The sequence below is a fragment of the Panthera pardus genome, unplaced genomic scaffold (assembly GCF_024362965.1).
Source record: "Panthera pardus isolate Hobbes unplaced genomic scaffold, ASM2436296v1 HiC_scaffold_15, whole genome shotgun sequence".
In the NCBI taxonomy this organism is placed as follows: Eukaryota; Metazoa; Chordata; class Mammalia; order Carnivora; family Felidae; genus Panthera; species Panthera pardus.
The window spans coordinates 36,718,703-36,741,253 of record NW_026526710.1 but is presented as its reverse complement, the minus strand read 5'-3'; positions in this window follow the sequence as shown (position 1 = coordinate 36,741,253).

The following is a 22,551-nucleotide window of genomic DNA, read 5'->3' as shown; positions in this document are numbered from 1 at the left end:
GTGAACTTGGGATCTTCTATTATTTCTCTATCTCTTTGTATAGATTAATATAGACACTGGGAAGATACAAAGAAATATCAACAATGGCTATCTTTCTTGGAGATAATGAATATAAGCTGCTTTCATAACCATTAGAAAAGGGAACATTTTTGATTTGGATTAAAACAAATAAATAAAACATCAAAGGCCTCCCTTTTGACACAAGGCAAAATCTGAACTTCTTAGAGGTCATATCATTCCCATCAACATTTGGCTCTAGCTACATGTCCAAACTCTGCTCTCATCATTTTTCCAATAAATTCTACAGTTACACTGGAATTTTGTGGTTTCCTGAGCATGTCATATACTTTCATACCTTTGTGACTTGAATCGTATTGTTGTATTGGCCTGAAAACTTTTCTCACCATCTTCACTTGAAAAAAAAAAAAATCAACATGAAAGCCAAAACCAAACTAAAATGTGGGTATCTTTGTGAAGCTATTTTCTGCTCTCAACTTAAAAATATAGCACAGCCTAAAGGTTAATTGTGTAGTTTTTTAAAACCATATAGCTTCTCCAGAGTAAGAAATGTCTTACTTTGTATCCTCTGGAATTAAAGTAATAAAAAAATAACAACCATAACAATAATGATAAATGAATAAGTGGATGAATATAAATCACGCCATAAACTTTTTTACTAAGGACTGACTACCTACTTACAGTTCACTATAGCCTGCTTATATGATAATCTTCTGTCTACTTCCCATCTCCAATTTATTATTGGATTATACATTCCACAGTGTACATGATCACATACTTTCTACTTCCTTTCATGGCTTTACATCACTCACAAATTTTGTATCAAATCATCCTGTTTTCTGGTTAGTATTTCGAGTTCCTTTATGAGAATTCTGTTTCTCTGGGGTCTTACACAATTTCTCATTTCCCTCTAAACCAAGAACAATCTTTCTCTATGGGACTTCCTCTTCCAAATACCTCTTGTCTGATTGTAGAATGCATAGTATCTTGGATGTAAGAGCTCTTCAAATGTTGGTTCCACGAAGCTGTTGGAGCCAATTTAGTCAGTACTTTCCTCCCACCCAATTTCCCAGCCATATAGATCTAAGCTTGTTAAATAAACTTTCTTCTGTGTAAGAGCAATGATTCTCAATAGCCAAGGGAACTAGAGAGAGTATATGAGATGGTATTCTTTAAGGGAAGACCTATCAATATTGCTAAATGACCCATTGCCCACCAAATCCAATCCTTATTCTGACATGTCTTTTTCCCTTCTGCCTGGGCAGAAGTGGTCCCTAGTAGCTATTAGAAAATTAATATGAGAGGAGGTGCAGTACTTGGAAAAGGAGCAAATACCTCTTCAGGATAATGGAAAGGAAAAGAGTAAGTGAATTGAAACTGGATGTGGCCACTTACCAACCACAAAAAGTTGAGATCAGGTCTACAGGCCTTTCTTTCGACTAATCGGATTACAGTTTGAGAATATCAAGGTCAAGTTACAATTATTAGGATTAAATGTAAGGAAATAGGAATAAGGAAAACACTAAGAATTTCTACTTTCCCAAATGTTAAAAGTAATAAGTCATATTAATAAAACATCTGTTATTTAAAAGGAGATTTATATTCATTACATTTTCTTGTTACACCTAGCAAGGATGATGGTATTTTTTTTTTTTATTGTACAGATAAGTAAACTGACCTTTAGGAAAGGCAAGTCTCCAAGGTCACACAGACAGAAAGAGATCCGTGATGCAGACCTAGATACCCTTCTGATCTTCTCTTCACTCTGTGTTTTCCATAGCACAGCTAAATTCATGCTAAGATTCATGGCGCTCCTAAACTTCAGGAATGATGAGTTTAGTCTGGGTCACAGATATAACAATAAAAGGAAGTGGAGTCAGTATATTTAGACAGTCTAAATATAATAAAGGCAACTAATAAAGTTGCCTCAAACATGTTGGTGAGAATGAGTGGTTAATTAGCCAAAATTAACTGATTTGTGATAGGAAAAATAGTAAAGTCAGATGACTAATATTTAAAACCATAAACACAGACATCTCTGACTATTTGCTGGGCTGACAATATTCCATACACATCGTCACTGATGGATTTCCTTGGCTTGCTACTTGGTTTACCTTAAAGTATTTTAAAATTTATTGCCAATGATTCTTCCCATACACTAATAGCTAATACTTATTGAATTTTGCCCTGGGTCAGGGACTGGGCTAGCACTTACATGAATTATCTCATTTAATGCTTATAAAAGACTTATAAGTTGGGTGATATTAGTATCCCTACCTTATTTATTCTATAAAGGAGACTCAGAGACAAAGTAACTTATCTAAGACTTTACAGACAAAACTATATTGAGGGCACACTATTGATACACAGCACCATTGGGTTAAATCATACACATTTCAAATATTAGGATAATGTCCTCTCATTTGAAAATAAATGTCACTTAAAATGCAAATACACTGAAACCACCATCCTATGAGCAAAATTAGAACATAATGAAGAATAGTTCAGCAAAAAGGATATGCCTAGAAGTTTGCTTTCAGTGGAATTTTTTTATACAACTATGAAAGCCAGAGTGGTAGACACCTTCAGCTATTTAAGTAAAGGCATCTCAACATAAAACCAAACCATGTATATGAAAACGCTATAATTTACAAAAGATTACATATGCACTGGTCAGTTACAGTGTAACTGGTCAGTTTCTCAGTGTGATTGGGCTAATTTTACAGTTCCCAGAAGGGACAGCGGTTGTATCCATGGCAACAGGTACTGCAAATGTGATGTATTGTTATGAACTCTCCAGGCTTAGAGATTTCATTCATGCAGGTTAACAAAAACAGATTTCCTCACATTTAAACAAATAAACAAATATAAGCCTTTCCATCAATACAAAAAGTAGTTTGATATCTTAATGTTTGTTTTTGTTTGCTTGTTTTATATGTGAAAAAATATATGTATAAAATATTTTTAGGAATTTTCAGTAAAAATGTTTTTCCTTTACACACAAATTCACCTCATTCTACCTCAAATTTAGTGTGCTTAATTTCAGATATGCATGACTGTGCTTGACTTTTAAAATATTAAAGTGGATTCAATTTCTGACATCAGTTATTTTCACTGGTTTCTTGTGTGGAGTAAAAGTACACCGCAAAAATGTAATTTAACTGCTACTGCCAATTAGCCTGCATAACCACTTATAGACCCAAAGTAGAATTTTTTTTCAATTTTAATAGTCTTGTTTTGAAAATCACATTTCTCAAATGATAGTATTTAGCTATTGAAAAAGTTATACATCAAGACGTCAGTAATACATGTTGGTTTCTCTTTTCTGCTTTTCAGAGGCCATCCACTTATGCGTAGATAAATAGGGGCACATGAGGACATCAGGGCCCTTGAATATACTGGGTTACTCCCCAACACCTTGTGGGAGAAAAACTCATCAGCCGTATTCTTAAGAATTCTATGATGCCGGGGCGCCTGGGTGGCTTGGTCGGTTAAGCGTCCAACTTCGGCTCAGGTCATGATCTCAGGGTCCGTGAGTTTGAGCCCCGCGTCGGGCTCTGTGCTGACAGCTCAGAGCCTGGAGCCTGCTTCAGATTCTGTGTCTCCCTCTCTCTCTGCCCCTCCCCTGTTCATGCTCTGTCTCTCTCTGTCTCAAAAATAAATAAACGTTAAAAAAAATTCTATGATGCCAAAAATCCACTCGCAATACCTTCAAGAATTCTTGTATTATGCTGCCTGGCTTATCTATCTAAAGTTCTGGATAGGGAGAGGGATAGGGGAAATTGGAAACAGAAGGGGAAAGCATATCTTTACATCTGTGTAATTAATCTTTCTATGCAAGGGCAAAGCAGCATTTAAAATTTTTACCAGTAAAGCCATGATTTGTACAGCTTTTTAATAGTTTCTTTCTTATTTTACGTATATTTTAGTGTCCTGTGATAGGAAATTACTTAATATCACTTTGATTATGACTTTTTCAAAAGAGAATTTCAGAGGAAAGAATGAAGAAAGGGAAGGAGGGAGGCAAGGAGAGAGGTCTTTTTCTACCTTCAGGTCATCTGAGGGGAAGAATGGAAACTGTAGAGTAATAAGAAATTCCTGCACACATCCCATGTTCAAGCTTCCCAAATTAGGGAAAGAGGGAAGGTTCTACAAGTTAGCAGAGACAGGGAGGCCATGAAAAGACAGTAGCTATAGGGTGGTTTCTCAGGTTATCTTGTTTCTGTCCTAGATGTGAGGCCATCAGAGAGTATGGGAATCTGGGTGACAGCAAATGGCTTCAGCAGTGATTCAAGGAGCCCAGCTGCAACTGAAGAGAAAATTCTCAGCCTGAAAAAGGTCTCCTTTGTTACCAGTTTGCATTTTTTCTATGAATTGCAATAATTCCTTTTCCATTTGACAAGGGCCGGGGTTAAAATGTTTTTAAGTATGGGTTGATGGATGTGAAACCGATGAATTAGAAAATAGTTGTATTAATTAACAAACTGCAGGTTAACTAAAAATCTTGAGCAAAATTGAGAATTGAAATAAAGCTCAGGAGGGAAATTGATCAAAACATGAAGGTGTAGGGTGCAGAGGCAATGGGCGGAGAGACCCTCAGGGAGATGGAATCTGCACTGGAAGCTCCACCCTGAGTGAAGGTTTGGCTGGGGGGACTGAGAGTCCAGGCTCCAGTACACAGTTTGCATGTCAAATTCTAGCCACTCCCCACGCACCCTGAGGATCAGAGCAGTGCAGCCCCCAAACGGCCCACTGAGCGAATTTCATGAGATCCTGACTGCTTAGAACTTTCAACGTTCTAAGGAGCCCTTTCCAGACACCTCCAACTTAACATCTTAATCTGTACAACATTGCAAGTTATACACTACTGTGCACATTTAATGAGAGAAGAAACTTGGGCCCCAGAGAAGTCCGGCATGAGCCATGAATGATAGGAGTTCAAGCCAGACACCTTACCCACACTGTACAGCCTCTTAACAATGCTGCTGGTGTATCTAAAGCTGGAGGCAAGGAATCTCTGATGCACTCTTACCTTAAAAAGGAATTCATTTTCAATGAAGAAGACATTTTATGAACATATTTCCTCACCTTATGTCAAGTCTATAAGACACATATTTACTAAGGACTTAAAAAAAAATTCAAGCCACTTGGCCCCCACACACTACTTTCTTCATTACAGCTGTTGATATAACTATATATAAACAAATATAATTAAATTAAAAGTTAAAAATTCATGCCAGATATCAGTTAATGCTAAAAGCCAAGTAGAAGATACAATATTGGCATAAATATAATCATATATGCTATCTTGAGATAATAATTTTTATATTATTATAAAAAATAAAGAGGTGTTTGTGTATACAAGAAATTACAGCAGATACTGGGGCATGAGAAGATCTCATTGGTTAATGAGAAAAACTTAAAACTAAGTAACTGAATCTATAGTGTTCAAAATATGGTAAAGTGATTATCACATTCTGTACTTTAAACATTTTATAATGTTATTTGTCAATTGTACCTCAATACAGTGGAAAAAGTGTAGCAAAATTAAACAGTGATACAAACTGTGAAGAAAATGGGTATTAGAGAAATAAAAAGTAGTCAAGAATTGCCAAAGACTTAAACTTTGTACTAGGCTGTTGTTTGCCTGTTAATTTTAACAATAGATTGTGAGCTCATGATATTTAAGAATGAAATAGTTTATTTTTTCCTTTGTTCCTGTCTCCCCCACCTTTAACCCTAGCACAGTGACTGACATAAAAGACATACAATAATGCTTAATAAGTAACTGATTGATGTGAACTAATCATTTAGATTTATCAACCTAAAGTTGAAAATAGGTTCTATCAGACTTCCACTAACTCCAAATACATGCCCAGAGACAAAAGATGGCTATCAGATAGAAGAAAAATATTCTTAGTCAGTGGTTTATCAATATATTCAATGATGCCTGGACATATTTGAAGTTTTAGAACATCTGACACATCAGAGAATGTAGGAGAATACTTATACATAAATATACATGTCTGCAGAAGGCAAACATATGTTTGCCTGAAAACAGAAGTTTTCATACCTTTAAGTATTTAAACTAGTCTAAACAGTAAGATTAATGTTAAGAGGAAGACTTCAGTCAAGGTAGTATGGAGAAAAATGGCTAATAGCATTTTTACCTTTTTTGAACCAAACATGAAAAAAAGCATAATTATCATTTTTTTCCATGGAGTATTTTTTTCTAAAGCTAAAAGTAGTTTCAGCCTCTGCCAGTGTTGTTATCATGTTGCCTTGCAAACTCAGAGCTGTTAACTGGGCAATTCTTAGTGGCCTTAAGGGCTTTTCCCAAACATGGATGCTAATCCTCCATCTTCAGATAGCATCAGCTCTCACCTAAGTCTTTATTTCAGATGGGATAGTTCTCTCACTGTTGTGATGAAGGAAAACTGCTGAGGGCATTACATGGCTTGCTGCTCGCTGGTGTTTTCTCTGTCTACTAGTGTCTGATTCTTTCCTTTCCGTGGAAAAAGAAAGTCGGTAAAAAACACGAAACCCACAAGTTGTCCAACTTTTTTTTAATGGTATTCGAGATTTCAAAGTAAACAATATCTGGGAAGCAAGCAACACTGTGTTCTTCACCTATAAATTTGCAGGATCCTGATGGTCTAAAGGAGTTAAGCATTCCTTGACCTGTGGCCCCACAGAGCAAACAATCTATCCAATCTAAAACTTTTTTTTTGCAAGAATACTTGGCTTTTCTAGGAAAAATAACAATTTCTTTCACAGAGTGCAGGTGGGGTGAGGCACTTAGAGAAATGCCTCACTATAGTTTTCACAAATGAAGGAGACTCAGGACATGAAAAGGGAACTCCCAGTTCTTGTCACCAATCTTATCACAGGTGTATGCCTGCACTCATGAGAGTGAGAGTTTGGAGGTGGCTGTTGGCAGGAAGAAAGGGATAAATAGAGTGGCTTTTGTCCCTATGTTGCAGAAAGTTTTCCTCAGCCTAATGAAAATAATAATAGCAATGCCAATTCTCACCAAATGTAGTAGGCTTCTTGGGACAATGAGAAAAAGCAGTGTGTTCATTAATACCAGGTCCTTAGCTACATATTTCCAAGAGTTGGGAAGGTGGGGTGCAGGCATGTGAGATAGGCATCAGATATTAAGCTGGAGGCTATCAGACAATCTAAAACATTACTGTTACTAGTCTGACCCATAGACAAGCAGCACACTAACCGAGTGCATATTAGACATGCAGAATTGCAGCCCCTGGCCCTGGAAAAGCCTTATGGAATCATAATTTGCATTTTAACAAACATAATTCCCTCCCTCATGTGACTTGTATGTACACTACCATTCAAGATGCACTAACTCATGGCATTCAAAGGACTGGGCAAGCTTAGGCATGGCTTAAGAGTATTACCTTGTAGAAACATGAGATCCAGCAGGCAGAATCCAGCAAGGGAAGAGTTGTTAAGGGGCAGCAATGATTCTGGAAGTCAGATGGTCATTTTGATTCCACAGTCACATTGCCTGGTAACAATAGGAAACCCACACCCTGGGGATGGGTGGGGTCAGAGCTGGGGTGGGGTTGAGTGTAAAGGGGAGGCTAAGAAGGGCACAATGCAGGTCAAGTTCTTGGCAGACGGGGTTCCTACGAAGGCTGGACTTCAAGTCAAGGCTTTATTACTAAGCAAGGAATTAGGATGCTAGTTAGAAGAAATGCAGCTTTATTGCAAACCTGTTGATCTGAATACTTGAGCTGAGAGGATTTTGAATTTGAGAATCTTGAAACTCAGAGTCTATTCAAGCACCTCAAAAGCCTCCCTTTGTTGTCACACCTGACCTATTCATAGCAACTGTTACTTCCACTACTGATCAAAAGGTGTCGCTGAATCTCCTGATTCACTTTTTACTCTAATAAGAACTGCCTCTCCAACTGGAAGGCAGTTGGACCCTCCATCAATAGGGTTTACAGGTTTTGTGGATGGAAAGGCAGAGAAGCAAGGAGGGCAGGGGATAATAAATGTTCTCCACTACTCTTAATCCTTCCAGATGGAGTATAGCCCACCATTTCTCCTGGAATGCACTTGTATCTGTTACCACTAGTCCTGGGTTTTGAGATCTTCTTTATCATGTTCTTATTTTCTGACATATCTAGAAGGAACATTCAAATTTAATCCCATGATAACATTCCAGGAAAAAGTGAGGGGCGTGGCGTGGGGTGAACTCAGAGGAAAAAGAGGGAGAAAATCCAAGTTGATTTAATATTTCACTAGTTTTCTGTTTATTATCAGAAATCTAGATACACAATATGTTTAATTAAAAAAACACACACAAAAAAATTCAAAAACCAAGGACATTTCAGGCCCTAAAATGTGCCCATAGAAACTAAATTCAAGTAAAGATGCATATCTGTATGTCTGGGACAGTTATGTTTTTGTTTTTGTTTTTTTTAATTCTATAAGACAGGGCAATTCCTCATTCCTCATGTATTTGTTTGTTTTATAATCTCTCTAAAATGATTACACTGAGAAAATTCCAATTCCATGGGAACATGACCAAACAAAATTATTCTTCATTCTAGTTCAGAGATGGGGTTCTGAATTCAATTTGCTCTAAAGGTTATTTCATTTTGAAAGTCACTAAAAAAATAAATAAATAAATTATACATTTCCCATTGCTATTTTAAATGTTGCAATTGACTCTTTGAAAAACATATTTTCTTTTAGGTCTATATTCTAGTAAATGGTAGGTTTTGAAAACCTCAGAAGTTAGAATCCATAATATGCTGGTTCATACAAAGGAAGTTTTAAAGATAAATGAGAAGGAAATGAGAACATTTGAATATTGGGTGATGGAGTTACTGGATATGGTAGGCAGAAATCTGTACAACTTCTAACACTTAGATACCTACTCAAAACACACACACACACACACACACACACACACACACACACACACACACTAGCTTTTCATTTGCCTTGGCAAACCTCTGCTCTTTACCTTAAATAATCTTTAGGTTTATATAATGGCCCTGGTTCTTCCTTAAATATGTATTGGGAGATGTCACAAAAAAGGCAAAGGACAGGAATGCATTGTAGCCTGAGATAACTTTTGTGTTTATATGAGCCAATAATTTTAGAGAATGACTTTGTTTTCCAGAAACCCACCTCTATTCTACCTGTTCTCCTGTCTCAGTGGCCCTTAGTGTGTCTTTTAGATTTTGCCAATCAATTATGCTTTTCAATGAAAAAAATCAGTTAATAAAAGTCAATGGTACCTATCAATGTGGACAACAAAATGTCTTAAGTACACATTTGAAAGGGACTATTAAAGCCAACTCCTTTGTTAGTGTAGAACATGAATTTGAAAAAAAGTATCACTAGCATACTAAAGACAATTTGGTATATTAAGTGCATTAACTCCAGAATCAGACTAGTAAGCTTTGGTTCTACTTCTGCTTCTCCCGTTTTGTGTGTGTTATTTGCTAGTTTCTTAGTTTCTATCAACATCAATTCCCTCATCTACAGAGGGAAAACAGAGATAATGATGGTACCTCTCTCACAGGTGTAGAGTAAAGATTTAAACCAATTGATATATGTAAAATATCTAACACAGCAAACATACTAGAAATGTTTACTATGATCATGTAAACTACATTACATTTAAGATCGCATATGCTCTGTGTGGTTTTATATTCATGAAGGGTTTGCTAAGTAGGGGTTGAGAAAATAAGAATACTTTTAATTTATCAAAATTTAATAAGGAGGAATGATGAAACAGAAAATTTTATTAACAATCATTGAAAATTATCTTCTAGCACGTCTGCAAGTGAACTGTTTCACTGTTTAAATTATCAGTAAAACAGCGATTTTTTTTTCCTGAACAAAGGAAACTTTCACAGTGTAAAAAAGCCTATCATACATGTTATCATCATACACAGTTTATTCTACAATTTATTATGGATTTACCTTCCCAGAGGTTTATACATGAGTCCTTCCCTTTTATTTTAATTAGTACCAGTTACACCATATGCAATATGTCAAAACTGTTTCTCAAAAGAGGCAACTTAATCAACACTAAATGACTCTTAAAAAATGAACACTGCTTACTTTCAATTGTCTACAGAAAGACATTGTTTTCTGGTGCACGTGAGTACACCATGTCCACCATGTCCATATGACTTAGATATATACTTTGGAAAATTTATCTTCTACTCATAGTCCTGGAAATATCATTAATAGTATATGATGTTTAAAAAAATTGGGGGATTGAAATAAAATGACAGCCATTTAAAGCCTCATTTGAGTCTTCATCACTTATTTATGTGTGATTAAATGAGACCCTGTCGTCCCCAACCTGGCTGAGTTGCAGCTGAGTATAATCCACTTAAACAGTTTTTACCAAAGGTTAGAAACCATTTTGCATATTAACTAGAATATGAGTGGCTTATTTGAAGAAAATGTCAGTACTGTCTCCAGAATGGATAATTAATGATTCTTCAGGACCAGAGTGTATGTCATTCGAACAATAATGTTAAGAATTATTTGTTTGTCTTGCTGCCTCATTGTACTCGCTGGAAGAGACACTTCTAATAAAATGTTCAGTTTAAGGTCAGAAGAATGATGTCAATCTTAATAGAGTTTACCAATTCCTATTCACTGAATTAAGAAGCAAGTGGTAAAGAAAGCTAATATGTAAAGAAAATAGAAAAGAGCTAAATAGATGTTAACTAACATCCTTGTCTCACGATGTTATTCGTATCATTACATTTAAAAATTCCTGTTAAAAAGAAGTAATGATCCACTGCAGTTTTCCTATTTCCTATTTACTCTGTTGACTGAGTAAACTCACTGAATGTGTTCAGTTGATTAGTCTCAAAACTCAGCCTTTACTAAATAAGTCATCACATCCACTTTGTTTCCTTCCTACCATCTCTCAAACTGACATGTTATGTCTACTAGCACTACCACTTCCCTAGATTTATTACCTCCAACTGGCCCTTTTGCGTGGTTCTATCCTAATGTATCTTATAGACTTGACATCACTTTCATCATTCATCATTCCATCTTCAACAACTTTCACCAGGGCTCTAGTGTCTATGGGTATAAGTTCAATAGCCCCTATAAATTGATGTCTACAATTTATATTCCAATCTCTTCCACACTATCATATGCCAGCCAAGCCATTCTTCTAAACGATCTTGAACAAATATTATGTATCCTCACCCTCCTGTCTCTATTAATTTGATTGTCCTCAAAGATCTACCAGTTTGTTTATTATTTGAATATACTTGATACACAATGTCACATTAGTTTCAAGTGTACCACTGTAGAATTCAACAAGTTTATACCTTATCTACGTTCACCACAATGTAGCTACCATCTGTTCCCATACATCGCTGTTATAATATCATTGACTTTACTCTTTATGCTAGGTCTATTATTCCCCTGACTTATTCATTCCATAACTGGAAGACTGTATCTCCCACTCCTCATAATTCATTTTGCCCAATCTCCCACTCCCCTCCCCTCTGGCAACCATAGGTTTGTTCTCTGTATTTTTAGGTCTGATTCTGCTTTTGGTTTCTTTATTCATTTGTGGGGTTTTTTTTTTGTTTGTCTGTTTCTTATTTTTGTTTTAAGTTCCACTGATGAGTGAAATCATACAGCATCTGTCAAAACAAATACCATATGATTTCACTGATAAAGATCTACCAGTTTAATTCCCATCTAGCCCTTAAGGGTCAGGTTACATTTCGTGTCCTCAGTGAGGTATCACCTGACCACAGTCACCCAGTGTAATTGGCACTACTGTCACGGAACATTTGGGATCTTGTACCTTTATAGCATGCATATCTCAGTTCTCTAAGTGGAATAAGAATGTCTTGAGGACGGGTATTTCTTTTGATATTCTATTGCATAATAGAAACAAATATCATGGAACTAATGGAGAAGTATGTGGAGCTATTATCATTTTTCTTTATTTATTAGCTTATTTGTGTATAAATCCTTTAATAATTCCCACAGCAGTAGGAGCATTGTTCAAAAAAAAAAAAAAAAAAAAAGACTCTAATGTTCAAAAAAAGGAAAAGTAAGAAGTCTTTCATCACAGGAGGTACTTTAAAACTGAACCTAAATGGACATTTGTCAGAAATCATGCACTGGTGTTTAGACTAGATCTCCAAGTTTTCTTTTAGGTAAAGAATCTTATACTAGGGCACCTGAGTGGCTCAGTCGGTTGAGTATCCATCTCTTGGTTTCACCTCAGGTCATGATCCCAGGATCGTGGGATCAAGTCGCTCATCGAGCTCCATGCTGAGCATGGAATGTACTTAAGATTCTCTCTCTCTTTCCCTCTACCCTTCACCCCCACTCATGCTTGCTCTCTCACTCTTTCTCTCCAAAATAACAAATACATAAATTTTTAAAAAATCTTATCCTGAAGATTTAGAAAAAGGGCGAATCTTTTTTCTGAAATAGTTCTTAACAGTAGCCTTGATTATCAGAAATTTAAAGCAGAGGTCAATGAAAACACATTTAGCATACTTTCATGTGAAGTTCAATGTCAATATGACTAGGCTTTTGTTATTCCTTTTATTTTTTCTCATATGTTAGATCGAGAAGAAATACTCTGCTGAACAACAGAAAGATAAACCCCTCTTGGTGTGGAAGAGGGATTGCAAGAGATCACTGAAAACTTCATAGAGAAAAGAAGTGGAAGTAGGGCAATGTTCTCTTTAAATCTTAGACTGAGGGAATCTTTAGACACATCAACAACTGTGAAAACTTAAATACTGACAATGGCATGGAAATCAACATATAATGTCAAAAGACACTACGCTAAGTTCTATAAGGTCAAGGACTTTGTCTATCTTGCTCAGCACTTTATACTCAATTTCTAAGATAATTTCAGACATATAGTAGGCATTCTTGGGCATTTGGTGATTGAATGAATACATGTTACCTTCTTTGACTGCAATTATTTTTTTATTATATTTTATTCAAATTTATCAAGGTTTTAGTGATATGTGTGACACATATAGTATTTTCTTAACTTTTGTTTTATTTTTATAGTTGAAAACTGACCATGGGAAAACCTCCAATTTATATTATAATGTTTTCCTTTTCCATCTGTCAATCACACCGATTGTTTACCAGTCACAGCTAAATGATGCCAAACCTTGAATATTCTCCATGTGTAACTGTCATGTGTTTTTCCCTCTTTGTCTTATGTAATTCATTTTTTCATGAATTCTCCCTTCTTTCTAAAATATATCTATTCTCGCTTAGGAATCATTTTAGAAAATGAGAGAGAGAGAAAAAAAAAAGAAGAGTCCTTTGTTCAAATCGTTAAATTCTTAATACCACCTTGGGTCAACAGAAGGATAGCATATGCTAAAGAATCATATAATTGAAAGAAGAGGAACACAGGCATTAAGAGAAAGGGCTCCATAATGAATCTTCTGGCAGGTTGCAGAGAAAGAAGCAGCTGGCTATTTAAGGCAGTAAAACATAGTGGAACCTACTGGTAAAATATGGTGATGAGTGTTTTCAATATGTTCAAAAATATGGTCATTCAGCAAACATAAGCTTCAAAATGCTTGAAGACGCTTGACGGAATGATATAATGATCTGAAAGCCTACAATTATGAGTCCCAATAATAGCTATATTTTAATTGCTATCTTTCATTTAGGATTTAAGAAATGAAACATGAGGAACATTGTTTCTCTACTTGTAAATTTTGCCAAACCGTTTTTTTTTTTTATTTTTGGAATGATTTTAGAATTATTTTTTAAGTAAAAGGTAAAATTTTTAGGAGTGTGATACCATTTGACTTAAAGCAATGGACTGAATATTTTATCACTATTATGAAAATGACCAAAACAAAGATAGACTTACAAATGTAAATGCCAGAGCTGATGATTGTGACACAATATACTATGGAAACCACATGGTTTAGTAACTAAGCAACAGATTAGCAACTGAAGTTTAGCATCTAATTCTGATTTTTTTTTCTGCATGGTAGCTTTGTTTCTCATCAGCAAGCTATATAATATCATGTTAACTTATCCAGGTAAAGGGAAAAAAATCTTCAATAAGCCAAAATAGCAAGTAAATTCCTGTTGCATTTAATTTTGAAATTGCTTAAATCTTATATTAGAATATGTTAAATATAGTTGCTATGTTAGAATATCACAACACTTCACAGATACATGATGGAATTACATATACAACATTTTGAAAAGCTGTGTTTTTTTCTTTCTACTACCATGTTTAATCCATCCTTGCACCACCTATCTGACTAAGCGCCAACCTACATGGAGGAAGCTGCATTTTCTTTGCTCCCTAGCTCTTTCGTTCACTCCAGTTGAAAGAAAATATAATTTCAAACTGAGAAGATTTCAAACTTTCTACCTTTCCTGTTCTAATCAGAGAATGAAATGGTGATAAAGGAATTGAAATCAGGATCTGAAAGAGATGCCTGCAGCATTAATCACAATAGTCAAGATATGGAAACAACTTAAATGTCCATAGACAGATGAATGGATTTTTTAAAAAAATGTGGTGTATACATACAATGGAATATTATTCAGCTCTACAGAAAAGAAGAAAATACTGACTTTGTGACAACAATAATGGACCTGGAAGACATTATTCTAAATGAAATAAGCCGGACACAGAAAGACAAATACTGCATGATCTCACTTTTATGTGGAATAAGAAGCATTTAAAATCACAGAAGCAGAGAGTAGAGTGGGATTGCCAGGGGTTGGAGGAGGGGGAATAGGGAGGTTATGGTCAAAGGGTACAAAGTTTCAGTTATACAAAATAAGCAAAGTGTGGAGATCTACTATACAGCATAGTGCTTATAGCTAACAATACTGTATTGTATACTTAAAATGTTCTAAAAAGATAGATCTTATGTGGTGCTCTTACCACATAAATAATAATAATAATAATAATAATAATAGGGTGAGAATAAACTTCAGGAGATGATGGATATGTCTATGACCTTGAGGGTGGTGACAGTTTTTTGGGTAATACTTATTCCCAAGCTCATCAAGTTGTATACATTAAATATGTATAGCTCTTTACATATCAATCTTACCTCAATAAAGTTGGTTTTTTAATGAAATGGTAATGATACTAACAAAATACTTATAGCAGAGAATATAATAATGCCATTAAAGTTAATAAGTTTCCACAAATGAACAGATGTACCTTCCTTTTTCTTCAACTTCCCCATTTGAAAAATGAAAAAGATAACTGGGTTTAAAAAAATCCTACCTGTGAGCTTACTATGAAGAGTAACTACGAGTGCAGTCAGGTGCTAGCAGAAAGCCTCGAAACATTTAACTATTCTACCCCAATGTCAAGCCTTCATTCATTTTTCGACAAAAACTGAAATGTAGAATATGATATTTATCATCAAGCTTTCTGGATGCCATAGTGGTATTTCTGGATGCAAATGTCATTATTTGTTGCTGAGAATGGGAGTCACTCAACCATTCAGTGGATCCAGGCATTATTTTGTGAGTGTTTAATAATTTTAACTCAAGGGGCAGCTGGTTGGCTCAGTCAGTTAAGCATCCCACTCTCAGTTTTGGCTCAGGTCATGATCTCGTAGTTTTGTGGGTTTGAGCCCCACATAGGGCTCTGTGCTGAAAGGACAGACCTTTCTTGGGATTCTGTCTCCTTCTTTCTGCACCCCCCCAACCCCTGCCTTGCTCTGTCTCTGTCTCTATCTTAAAAAAAAAATTCTATCTCAATATTATAAACTGACTTAACAAACTAATACAAGTTAACATCGGTTCAGTATATATCAGATGCTGACATAATAGGGTCAACAAGAATGACTCCTGTAGTAGGTTATAGTTGTAAAGTAGTATACTACTCTGAAGGAACAAAACAATAAAGTTATAGAGAGAGGGTTTGCTTTATTTATTAAATCTTATATTTTATTTTTCATTCATTTCAATAAACAAATCTGTATTGATACCAATCACTGACCATAAGCAGAAGATGCCAGGATAAATAAGATGTAGCCGCTTCCATTAAGGAGCTCTCAGGGAAATGCAGAGACAGACATTTAAATAAGTAAGTACAATATAATGAATTAAATGCTGTAATTGAATTTTTTTTCAAGTTTGGTGGTAACAAGGAGGAGATACATAACTAGACATAGGAAATGGAATAAAGCTTCACTGAGGAGGTGGCATTTTAACTCATATAGAATCAGAATAGTCAGGACCAAGAAGACAATGTTAGCTGATGGAAGAAAATTCTAGACTAGAGGAACAGTATGTGAGGAGGGTATGATACTGGACTTTGATGCTGTTTTACTTTAATTTTGTTTGGTCATAGGAGAAGAAACAGAAAAAGCAATAGAGCCAAAAGATGTGGACTGTAAGAACTAAAATATAAGTTCAGAAAGGGACAAACTTGAGGAAAGACTAAAGGACACATCTGAGGCTGCCTAGAGATGCTTTGTTCGAGCAAACTGCATGTACAGAAATAGCAGATGAAGACATAGGAGAACAGCCTATGACAGAGACAAAATAATTAAGACATGAATCTCAACAGAATGATTTGGTTGTGGGGCACCCGGGTGGCTCAGTTGGTTCAGCATCTGACTCTGACTCTAGATTTCAGCTCAGGTCATGATCTCAGGGTTGTGAATCAAGCCCCACGTCTGGCTCTGCGCTGCTTGGGATTCTCTCTCTCTCTCTCTCTCTCTCTCTCTCTCTCTCTCTCTCCACCTCCCCCACTCTCTCTCTCTTTCCCTCCCTCTCTCTCAAAAATAAATAAATGAAAATTTTTTTAAAAGGGACGATTTGGTCAAGAAACTTTACCCTAACTTGTAGATACTTCTAGCTGAGTGGTTTTGTAAAATGCTTGGTAGATAACAAAGACTCCAGAAGTACAAAAGGATATTCATAGAATAAGAATCTCAAATATCAAACAACCAAAAAGTCTATAAGGAACATTGAGAAAAATGAATCTGTCAAACATGTGTATTCTAAAAGTACATAATTCCAATGTTACTATTTCTGACAGAACCTAAATTTCTCTGGTTCGCACGTTGACATTTAGAGTGTTCTTAAATTTTCATTGGGACTCAAGCGATTCAGTCACTAAAGCTCTAATTCTACAGAATTTATAGCCTTAATTCTTGGCCATATTCTGGAGCTGCTTTGCTTCCCCTGTCTGACCTCCTATGTCAGACAGGTTCAACAAACGCTAGCTGGGGGCAAATCTCATTGCGAGTTCCTAATGTGGCTCAAGACAGGCTGCTGGAGTTCAATAAATATTGATTGATGGTAATAGAGACAGTATCACTCTTCTTAGATTTGTTGTCACTCTGCCTGCAGGAAATCACTGAGAGTCTGTGCTGACAGTTTCCATGGCAGCAGAAATTAAACACTAGCAAACTTAAAGCTACACAAAAGTCATGGGATGGCATCACTCTGAACCTTGCATCATTCATGATTTTTTGTATTGTCTCAGCACAAAGAACAGGCTGAGAATTATCAATATATTTACACTGTGAATAGTAAAACTCTGTGATGGCTATGCCATGGCTTTCATGGGATTATAATATTTCAAAGCAAAATTATAAATTATTGGAGGAGGGAAAGTGAGGCACATAGTCGCTTGTCATGTTTTAGCCTCAGGCTATGGAGGGGAGAACTTTGCTGGGCTTCCAGAGGCCACATTGGAGAGAGTATGTCCCTCAGCATATTATCTGCACCTTCCCAGGGCCATGGTGGCCAATCTTATTGGTCAGAATCTAACATATTCATTAGGCTACATCGCTAGCAGTTGAGATATCATTGTCTAAAAGGCATCTCTCCTGTTCAGTTTCTTCCAGAACTTTCTGTTTCTATCATCCTAGATGTTTTCCATTTGTAACCACATGAGTGTCATCTTTCCTACTATAATTGGCAGTCCTGAATCTGCTCTGAAAAGGACCAGCTCTCATCTTTTCCCTGCCTCTCTCATCTCTTTGCACAATTCTAGGAATATAATGACAAAGACAAATCTATTCTGAGCTTTACTTCATCTTTAAACCTAAGCCAAGATATTTTTAGCCAGCTTTTGCCAGCACTTTCCATTGTTGTGTATGATACTCAAACCAACGAAATGAACATTTTGTGATTCTTGTGCATGTTCATTATCAGAACTCTATAATTGGAGGCATTAGTGGAATATTTGTTTTCTCCATTTAAAATGAAAATTCTTGGTCCATTATACAATAGTAGCAATTATAATAACATGCCAGATATTCCTTTCACCATTTAACACACATCAACTAATCCACTTATCCAAAAAAATAGTATGTGGTAAGTTACTATTATTATATCCAATCTAAATACACAAACATTGAGGCAGAGAAAAGTGTAATAACTTTCCCAAAGTCCACAATCAGTAAGTGTTTGAGACAGAAGTATAAACTCAGGTAAAACTCAAAAACCTAAGTTTTTGTGTGTCTATTGTGGTTTCTTTGAATAATACCTCATGAGTAAACTAAAATATACTGAGATGGTGAAACTTATTTTAAAAAAATCAGAGTATATACCAAACATTTGAAGTTTTTCAAATTGCTGAAGTCCTGATAAATGGAAAGAATTAATAAGGGCTCTACAATGATGATCAAATACATTTGAAAAATACACATAAGAAGCATAAAGAAGTTTAGAGAGAATTAAAAAGATAAGCACTATACTTTCAAATGCTATTTACCTTTAAAAATGGATATGTTGCATAAAGAGTTCTCAGAACCTTTGAAGGTGATTTGCAATAAGTTTGAAACTTCTGCCAGTTTCTTGTTTTGGCAAATTACTAAAATAATATGCCTCAGTAATAATATGCATCATTGGCTTACTGAGAAAATTTTAACCTTAATGTTTACTATTATTGGTAAGAATTTGAAGAAATGTGAATTCTCCTACACTGGGAAATATTAACAGACATAACAGACATAATGACATTTCAAAACCTTAAAATTCCCTTTGACCCAGGAATTCCACTTAATATTTACTCCAAGGAAATAGAGATGGGTAAATTATTTAGGTACAAAAGTTAATTACTGCATCAGTATTGAATAATGTACTTAATGAGGAAACATATAAATCTCTAAGAGGAATTTGGCTAAAGAATCCAAGTATTACATACTTTAACAGAAGACTATTAAACCAGAAATGGAAAGAATATTCAAAATCTCTGTATAGTTAGGTTTCTTTTTTTAAAAAGCCAGCAGAAAACAGTATATACAAAATGATCCCAACTTTTAAAATGAAAATTTGTTTAAAAAGAAGAAACACATGAAACAAACAAACAAAAAATCAGTAATACTCTAGGTTCTTCTTCTTATGGGATATTTTTATTCCATCTTAATGTTTGCCCCAATTCTGTAAATGTGCATCAATGTACACTTGTTTTCCTCAAAACTAAATAAAAATTTATACAATTTAATAATGAGTTGCCTCTTAACATAACATTGGAATATATTTCAAAGCAAGAAAAAAATGTGGCTATAAAATTTGTTATATCCTGTTTGCTATTATAGCTATTCATAAACTCAGACATACACCATTAGTAATGTGAATTAAAATTGTATGTTATTGTGGATATAATGCTAAAAAATAAGACAAGAATAATAGATAAAGCAGCAAGATTTTGAGCCAGTAATAATCTTTAAAATTTTTTTCTTTATGTTTTATTTATTTATTTTTTGAGAGACAGAGAGAGAGAGAGAGAGAGAGAGAGAGATCGTGACTAGGGGAAGTGCAGAGAGAGAGAGGGAGACACAAAATCTGAAACAGTCTCCAGGCTCTGAGCTATCAACACAGAGCCGGAAGCAGGGCTAGAACTCGTGAACCGTGAGATCATGACCTGGGCCGAAGTCAGATGTTCAACCAACTGAACCACCTAGGAGCCTCGAGCCAATAATAATCTTTAAATATTCTAAAATATAAGTCACTAAATAACATTCTTCAAAAGTAGAAGAATATAGTATGGATAAAAACTCAATCTTTAGGGAAAGATAAAAACAACAGAGAAAAAAAAAGGATATGGTGCTATAGAAAGGGTAAAGAAATTATTTCCTTTCCTCTCATACACAAGGCAATGTTATAACTATTACTATAAAACTACCCTTAATTCTACTCATTAAATTGAATTAGTTGTTTTTTTCCCAAAACATGCATCTGTAAAAACTTGTCTGTGAATGAATGCAAGGGTCACTGAGAATTAAGATGCAAAATTTCTATTTCCAGCAACCTGGAGAGCACAAATCCAGACACCCCTTTTTCTAATCAAAAACAAAAAAGAAAAAAAAAAGGAAAAAAATGTGTGCGTGTATTCAGTACTAGAGAAATATGTGTAAAGTAAGTATTCTTGCATGCATTTGTGAGCTGAATAAAAAGTAAAGGAACTTTGGGGTGCCTGGGTGGCTCAGTCAGTTGAGCGTCCAACTTTGGCTCAGGTCATGATCTCAGGGTCTGTGAGTTCAAGCCCCGCGTCGGGCTCTGTGCCGACAGCTCAGAGCCTGGAGCCTGGAGCCTGGAGCCTGTTTCAGATTCTGTGTCTTCCTCTCTCTCTGACCCTCCCCCATTCATGCTCTATCTCTCTCTGTCTCAAAAAAATAAATAAAGGTTAAAAAAATTTTTAAAAAAGTAATGGAACTTAAACTAAACTAAAAACAAGAATGTAATGATGGTGGGAACAGAGAATTAAGGGTCACAATACTGTCAATGTATACTTGAAGCCATTTTGTTGAAACAGAAAAAGTCATGTTTAGTTTTTCCTCATTCTGAGGGTCTTTAAAGTACAGAAGACTAAACAGACATTCTACATTTAGGAAATTGATAGAAACAATTACTTTCTCCTAGCCCCTCCTCGCTTCCCCTGTTTCACAAAGGGCTATGTTTGTAGGGGCGTGGGGAGGAAAGCACCTCCCAGCCACTAGGGGAATCAAGTCTTGGTGTTGATTATGGGATGAAAACATGTCCCTGAGAAATGAAATCTTCATTAGGTCTCACATGGGTTTGCAGCCAAATTTGAACTTTGGATTTTCTGGGAGAATCTCAGATCAGATTTAAGTTTAAAGTAGCTCCAAAGTATATACAAGATCCTGATCTAGTGACATTGCTCACAAGGATTGGAGAATTTCCAAGGTCTCTTTGTACCATGTGAATTTTGAAATATCTGCATCATAATTTTTTTAATTAAAAAAGTAAAGTGATCCTAGACTGAGCATTTCTCTAGTGTGTTCCCTTTAAGGACTGCTTATATAAATATTCCCAGAATGTATAGATTTAGGAAGAATGGCTCTTTGGAGAATATCACACAGGCTAAAGTATAAAATGGAGATGTTCCATAAGCTAAACGCTCCCTACTTCCTGAAATAATCACACAAAATCTCACTTGAATGTCTCATTTATTATTCTGAATCAGAGTGGCTATTTTATAATCTATAGTGATATGCCTACTTTTTTCTGAAGTTATTCTTAATTTCTCCAATGTCTGAAAGATACCTTGGAATCAGAACTGTTTTTCACATTAAGCATAAATGACCTAGTGGTGCCTGGTTGGTTCAGTGGGTAGAGCATGTGACTCTTGATTTCAGGGATATGTATTCAATCCCCATGATGGGCATGGAGACTACTTAAGAAAAAAAAAAAAAAAAAAGGAATCAATTACTTAAAGTGATGCAGTGACTGTGTCTTTGTTTTCTAGATTTTTAAAGAATTTATTAGTATCAAAACAAAAGCAAAACAAAACAAACGAAAAACCACTAAGGATGAAAAGAAAACTTTAGGTACAAAAATTGGTAACATTTCTGGTTGCAAAAAGGATGTTGATACCTTTCTTCCAACTTTAAAATAAAATCACATAAAGGATACCTTATAATAATGAAACTTAATTTCAAGATATTTTTAATGGCTTTACACGCACACACGCACACACACACACACACACACACACACATACATACGAGTAATGTTGATTTGCAGAAAGTGCCAAAATATGTATAAGACCGAAGAGAGCATTTGAGACTTTATAAATTCTGAGTGAGGGTTCCTAAGTCACTGGACACAGAAGAAATCAGGATATATTAAACAAAGTATCTAAAAGGTAAAAGAGAACATTCATATGCAATATCGTAGGTAGAAGCCTAAAATCCTAGCTGATTAAACAGTGATAAAACAAACTAGGGCACTATGCCCACTCTTCTGTCACTCTGCAAATTATATTTATTAACAGAACCCCTTAGTAGAAAGCTGTTTGAACGTTTCTAATGGCTATTTTATCTGTCCCTGCTCTGGAGAACACAGATCAAGTTGATATCTGGAATTTCCAGGAAAATATCACCATCGACCCTATCCCTAACACACACATATGTGTGTGGTTATCAGAAGACTCGGAGACACTTTGCTGGTGGACACTATGTCAGGAAGTGGTTGCATCCACATGTGACTGTTCAGCTAGAGGAATAGGACCTTCTCCAGATGACGGCTAGAGGCATA